The following is a 6,907-nucleotide window of genomic DNA, read 5'->3' as shown; positions in this document are numbered from 1 at the left end:
CGCGAGAACTTCCCCTAAGCTAAATAAAATCGTCAAGCGTTAGTTAAACAGAATAAAATATTAAAAGGCCCAATACACGATAAACGTGTTATATTAAAGATATATTTTTACTTTTTTGTACAGCGTTATCTGATTCAATTTTATAGTTTTAGGAAAAAATATTAACATTATAAAATTTCCTCGCAGAGCCACAGATGACTATGGCGGAGCCCAAGGGCTCCAGAAAGCATAGTTTGAAAAACCATGAGTATCACACAATCTTACAATTTGTTTTTACTACTGTTAGTAAACTGTGTATCCCTTTAAACTTTAAATGTTTGTTTTTAGTAGTATTTATTTGTGTATTTTAATATAATAATAAAACATTTGTGGTTCTCTCTATTTTTTATATTTCATATAATACATACATTTAGTATATATAAATATATATATGAAAGGTTAAAGTCGTATTTACAGAATAAATCTACAGACGACAAATAAAACTTATCACATCTTAAACTTGTTGTTCTGAGATCTACAACAATAAATCGTTATACACGTGATTGCGAGAAATAACCCTTTATTTATAATATACGTAGCTTTAACTAGCTTTAAAGGAGAAATTTTTGTTTTTATAACTCAGCTTTGAATATCTTGTCTTTTCCCACTGTCATCCCTCACTTATCAGTTTTATTTTTCTGTCATTTTTCTTTTTTACTTACGTCATTTTATTACAACAATTGATTCAAGAATATTGTTTCACTTCCAACCAATACAAACTGTGAAGAAAGACAACAATAAAATGGAACCACAATATTACTGAATATTTGCATATTGTAACTATGGAGACCAGACATTAAAATAAAAGCCGAACTTTGAAAAGAAAGAACAACATTTTACAGTCGAAAGTTTCTCATCTTATATTCCACGGGTATTTCGACCAGTACAATTTGTAGGTATGACGTTTTGTATAAATATTGTAATTGTATATTCACATAATGCCATTCTATAAATGTGAATTAAATTCTTGAAATGAGAAACAAAAGTCAGACAACTGGCAACATTCACTTTACTCTGCAACATGTGAGAGGCTGAGCAATTAGTGTTAGCAAACACTGGGCTGTTTAGATAGAGTAGTATTGAAAAATTTAGAAAGAGGGACCATTTTCTATTACAAATCTTATTTTTAATGGTAATTAATGCAGTAGAAAACTGTTCTGATTGTGCTAAGAAAAGCATTATTTTTTATCTGTTAAGTGCGGTACCGTTTGTTTAAAGGTCAACAGTTTTTCTCTCCCTTAAAACTGTATTTATGAATTACATCAATAAAGATATTACCCAACTTTCAGATTTAGTCCTAGTGAAAAGTCAGGTTCTTGTCACAAGGTAAGTACTTTAAAATTCTGTTATTTGATAAACGTATCGTAGTTATTTTAATAATTGTCTGAATTTAGAATATCAAAGTGGGAATTTTTTACAGATTTTTTTGTGGTGCCATTTAATAGAGAGTGACATAATGTGTTTGTTATTTTGGTCAACATGTGCTTTATATAATAGTAAGAATAGAAAATATAACGTAATTCTTTATATTGGATTTACCAAAATACATATTTTTAACATTATATAATGCTTGAATTGTTAATACATAACCTATACTATGTTGTTGTATTATTAATTAACTGTGCTTTTACTAGCACTGATTATTTATGCTATAATTGCTTAGGTTAATAATCTGGTTGCCAGGATGAAACTAGGAATGAACGCTGTTAGTCAGTCAATTCAGCCTCAAATTTTGGATATGTTCACATCGAACAATTTGTTATCATTCCATTGGTTCAACTTGTTTTCAGTACATCGGTGTAATTAACGCTGTTAACAACAATTCTAATGTTAGTAAGTAAGTTGTTTGTTCCGTTGATGTTTTGTTCAAAATTCTTGATCTAACTTTTACTCCACCAAACATGTTCACCCTTTATGTGTGTGTGGGAGAATAAAACAAATCAAGTGTTTCTAGACAAATCTGATAATCTAACAACTTTTGGACATTTCAGTTTGGTTCTTTAAAGTGGAGAAACTTTGGAATCACGTGTCGAAGAATGCATTCTGAAAGAAAGCAAATGTAAAGGTTGACTTTTTAAGTCTCATTTTTCAGAGGCACAGCATGCAGGCAATAGTTCATTAACATATGGTGATATTAGGGCATTAGCAATCGTTGTGCTCGAAGGAAAACTACGTATATTAAAGATGAAGAAATACTTTGATATAACAGAAGGAGATAGAGATAAAGTTTTCAATATTTTACACATTAAATCTTCAGTATTTAAAGCAAGAAAAATCTTGATGATGAGAAATCTACTTGAAGTAGAAATGTATATCAGAATGACTAGTATGGGAGAAGGAGAGAAGAACGTTTCGACCTTCATAGGTCATCTTCAGGTCAAGAAAGAGAGAGTTTGCAAGTGACCGTTGCTGAGCACATGTCTTAGGGATGAAATAATAAACGGATGTTGGAGAAACAAATACGGAAAGTTATTCAATTGTTGCTGAAATAAAACATGGTTATTTTACTGTAAAAACAAGAGCAAATTGCTATCTGCAGTTCCGTGTATGGAAGTGTCATAAACCATGAGGTCATACGCGCAGTTTAAGCTAACCCATAGCAAGTAGAAAGACCAAAATTACACCCTGAACTGCTCTCTAGGGCAGACTGTAATTTTGACTTGGGACACTTGACCGTGTGACTAGGTATAATGGTACACATGTACAACATACATGTCTGGTTCATTACTTTACTGATACATCTGTATAACATACATGTGTGGTTGAGTATTTTACTCATACCTGTGAACAACATGCATGCCTAGTTGACTACTTTACTGATACATGTGAACAACATGCATGCATGCCTAGTTGACTACTTTACTGATACATGTGAACAACATGCATGCATGCCTAGTTGTCTACTTTACTGACACATGTGAACAACATGCATGCATGCCTAGTTGACTACTTTACTGACACATGTGAACAACATGCATGCATGCCTAGTTGACTACTTTACTGACACATGTGAACAACATGCATGCATGCCTAGATGACTACTTTACTGACACATGTGAACAACATGCATGCATGCCTAGTTGACTACTTTACTGACACATGTGAACAACATGCATGCATGCCTAGTTGACTACTTTACTGACACATGTGAACAACATGCATGCATGCCTAGTTGACTACTTTACTGACACATGTGAACAACATGCATGCATGCCTAGTTGACTACTTTACTGACACATGTGAGCAACATGCATGCATGCCTAGTTGACTACTTTACTGACACATGTGAGCAACATGCATGCATGCCTAGTTGACTACTTTACTGACACATGTGAGCAACATGCATGCATGCCTAGTTGACTACTTTACTGACACATGTGAGCAACATGCATGCATGCCTAGTTGACTACTTTACTGACACATGTGAACAACATGCATGCATGCCAAGTTGACTACTTTACTGACACATGTGAACAACATACATGCCTGGTTGACAATATTACTGATACATTTGAACAACATCCATGCCTGTTATACTACTTTACTGTTAGTTATTTCTTGGTAGGTATTTGGATGAAATTATTATTTCGTTCTCGAAGCGAAGCGAAAAATAACACTGGGCGGTCAGAAACTCTTGTTTCTCTTCACTTCACACGTGGCAGGAGTTGATGCAGCACATAGTTTGAAACGTATTTACTGAATTGGAGTGACACTTATTTACTGAACCAGAGTGGTGGTAGTAATTCACCTTGGTTGTCGTTCAAAGGTTTATGTTCTCTTTCAGGAGCGTCGGTCGAAGCTGCAAAAAGGTCCAGCGAGCCGGAGAGCGTGTGAAGAGTCGGAGAAGAAGCTGCAGCTTACGTTCTCTTGAACATATCTTGTGATCACAATGGAAAGAGCAGAGAGAAGCATGACGATACAGTTAACACACATGACTATAGTGTACGAAAATGTAGATACTTATAAATTTAGATACTTAAAGACAGGCCTAAATTCTTGGTTGGGATCTATAGATCCAATGAAATTTAAATTATACAACTTTACTGATACATATGAACGCCATACATGCGAGGTTGACTACTTTATTGGTACTTCTGTACAACATTACTTGCCAAGTTGACTACTTTACTGGAACCTCTGAACAAGACACATGCCTGAATGACTACTTTATTGATACCTCTGAACGATATACATGCCTCGTTGAATACTTTACTGATACCTCTGAAAACTATACATGCCTGGTTGAGTACATTACATGTAGATTTGAACAACATAATGCATGGTTGACTTGTTTACTGATACCTCTAAACTAGATATATGCCTCGTTTTGTACTTTCTGTTACCTCTGAACAACATATACATCTTGTTGTGTACTTTACATCTGAACAAAAATACACGCCTGGTTTACTACTTCACTGGTACACTTGTAAACACACATGCCTGATTAAATAATTTACTGATACCTCTGTAGAACATATATGGCTTGTTGTCTGTTTTCCTCTTACATTTCAAAAACATACATGCCTGGAAGACAACTTTACCGATACCTTTGAACAATATACATGCCTGATTAACTACTGTACTGGTACATCTATACAACACACATGCCGACTTGACAACCTTACTGATACATCTGAACAACATACATGCCTGGTTGCCTATTTTACTGTTACCCCTTTACAATATACATGCCTAGTTGACTTCTTAAATGATATTACTGAAAAACATACATGCCTGGGTGACTACTTTACTTGTACGTTTCAACAACACACATGCCAGATTAACTAATTTACTGATACATCTGAACAACACACACATCCCTGGTTAACTAATTTATTTGTTCCTTTGAACAGCATACATATCTGGTTGATTGTTTGACTGGTATAGCTGTGCAACACAAATGTCTAATTTACTACTGTACCAGTACATCTATACAACATACATACCTGGCTGACTACTTTACTTTTCCATCTGTACAACTTACATGCTTTATTGACTATTTTACTGATACATCTGAAGAACATACATTCCTGGTTGACTAGTTTAGTTATATCTCTAAACAACCTAATGCCTGGTTAACTAATTTAGTGACACATCTAAACAACATACATGTCTGGTTCACTACTTCAGTGATAACTTTGAGCAACATACATGCATGGTTAACTAATTAACTGATACATCTGCAATACATAGATTCTTGGTTCACTAATTTACTAGTACATCTGTACAACATACATGCTTGGTTGATTACTTTACTGTTACCTCTGAACAACATTCATGCCTGGTTGACTAATTTACTGACACATTTAAACAATGTAGAATCCTGGATGAGTAATATACTGGTACATCTCTTCAACATTCTTTAATTATACATCTTTATAACATAGATGCCTCATTAAGTAGTTTACTGACACATCTCAACAACACCTTTTAATACCTTTGAACAACATACATGCTTCTTGAGAACTTTACTGATATCGCTGAACTACATAGATACCTAGTTCACTACATTACTTTTACATTTGTACAAAAGACATGCCTGGTTTACCACTCTACTGAAACATTTGAATAACATACATGTCTGGTTGATTACTTAGCTGCACATATATACAATACACATGCCTGGTTGACTAATTTACTCATACATCTGAACAACATACTTGCCTGGTCGATTACTTTACTGGTACATCTCTACAACACACATGCCTCCTGACTACTTTACTGATACCACTAAACTACATACATGCCTGATTTACTACTTCACTGGTACATTTGAACATACATACCAGGTTATCTACGTTACTGATACATCTGAACAACATATATCCCAAGTTGACTATTTTACTGATAGATGTGTACAACATATTTGCCTGGTTGATAACATTACTAATCCATCTGTACAACTTACACGCCTGATTGACAACTTTAGTCATACTTCTGTATAACAGGTATTCCTGGTTGACCACTTCAGTGATACCTCTAAACACGAAACAAGCGTGGTTGAGTACTTAACTGTACATCTGTATGTAATGCATGCCTTTTTGATTATTTTGCTGACACATCTGTGCAAGATACGTGCGTGTTGACTACTTTACCGATACATCTGTGCAACATACGTAGCTGGTTCACTACTTACTTTCCTGATACATTTGAAAACTATACATGCCTGGTTGGCTCCAACACTATCGCATCTGATCAACATACGTACTTGACTGAGTACTTTACGGATACCTCTGTACAACATATATGTAAGGTTTACTAATTTACTGATACACTTCTAACACACATGAATGGTTGTCTATCTTTCTGTTTCATCTGCACAAAATACATGCGTGGTTGGCTACTTAACTGTAAATATTCAACATACAAACCTTGTTGAGTATTTTACTGATACCATACATGCCAGATTGTCTACCTTACAGATACACCTGAACAACACACATGCCTGTCTCACTACTTCATTGATACCTCTGTACAACACACATGCCTGTCTCACTACTTCACTGATACCTCTGTACAACACACATGCCTGTCTCACTACTTCACTGATACACCTGAACAACACACATGCCTGTCTCACTACTTCACTGATACCTCTGTACAACACACATGCCTGTCTCACTACTTCACTGATACCTCTGTACAACACACATGCCTGTCTCACTACTTCACTGATACCTCTGTACAACACACATGCCTGTCTCACTACTTCACTGATACCTCTGTACAACACACATGCCTGTCTCACTACTTCACTGATACCTCTGTACAACACACATGCCTGTCTCACTACTTCATTGATGTATCTGAACAGCATACATGCCTCGTTGAATAATACTTTACTTTTCCCTCATTACAACATACATGC

The 6,907-nt window shown here is 35.1% G+C and overlaps 1 long non-coding RNA gene across 2 annotated transcripts; it reads left to right on the top strand.

The window, feature by feature from the left end:
• Positions 1 to 595: 595 nt before the first annotated feature.
• On the top strand, positions 596 to 6,556 carry LOC143231642 (uncharacterized). Of its 2 annotated transcripts, none has more exons than XR_013017094.1 (2): positions 596 to 935; positions 3,824 to 6,556. It is a non-coding gene; the product is annotated as an uncharacterized LOC143231642 (long non-coding RNA). The 2 variants fall into 2 exon arrangements; XR_013017093.1 differs by lacking the exon at positions 596 to 935 and adding an exon at positions 1,014 to 1,365.
• The last annotated feature ends 351 nt before the right edge of the window (positions 6,557 to 6,907 follow it).

This window comes from Tachypleus tridentatus, chromosome 11 (assembly GCF_004210375.1).
Source record: "Tachypleus tridentatus isolate NWPU-2018 chromosome 11, ASM421037v1, whole genome shotgun sequence".
Classification (NCBI taxonomy): domain Eukaryota; kingdom Metazoa; phylum Arthropoda; class Merostomata; order Xiphosura; family Limulidae; genus Tachypleus; species Tachypleus tridentatus.
This window is presented reverse-complemented; position numbering and strand designations above follow the sequence as displayed.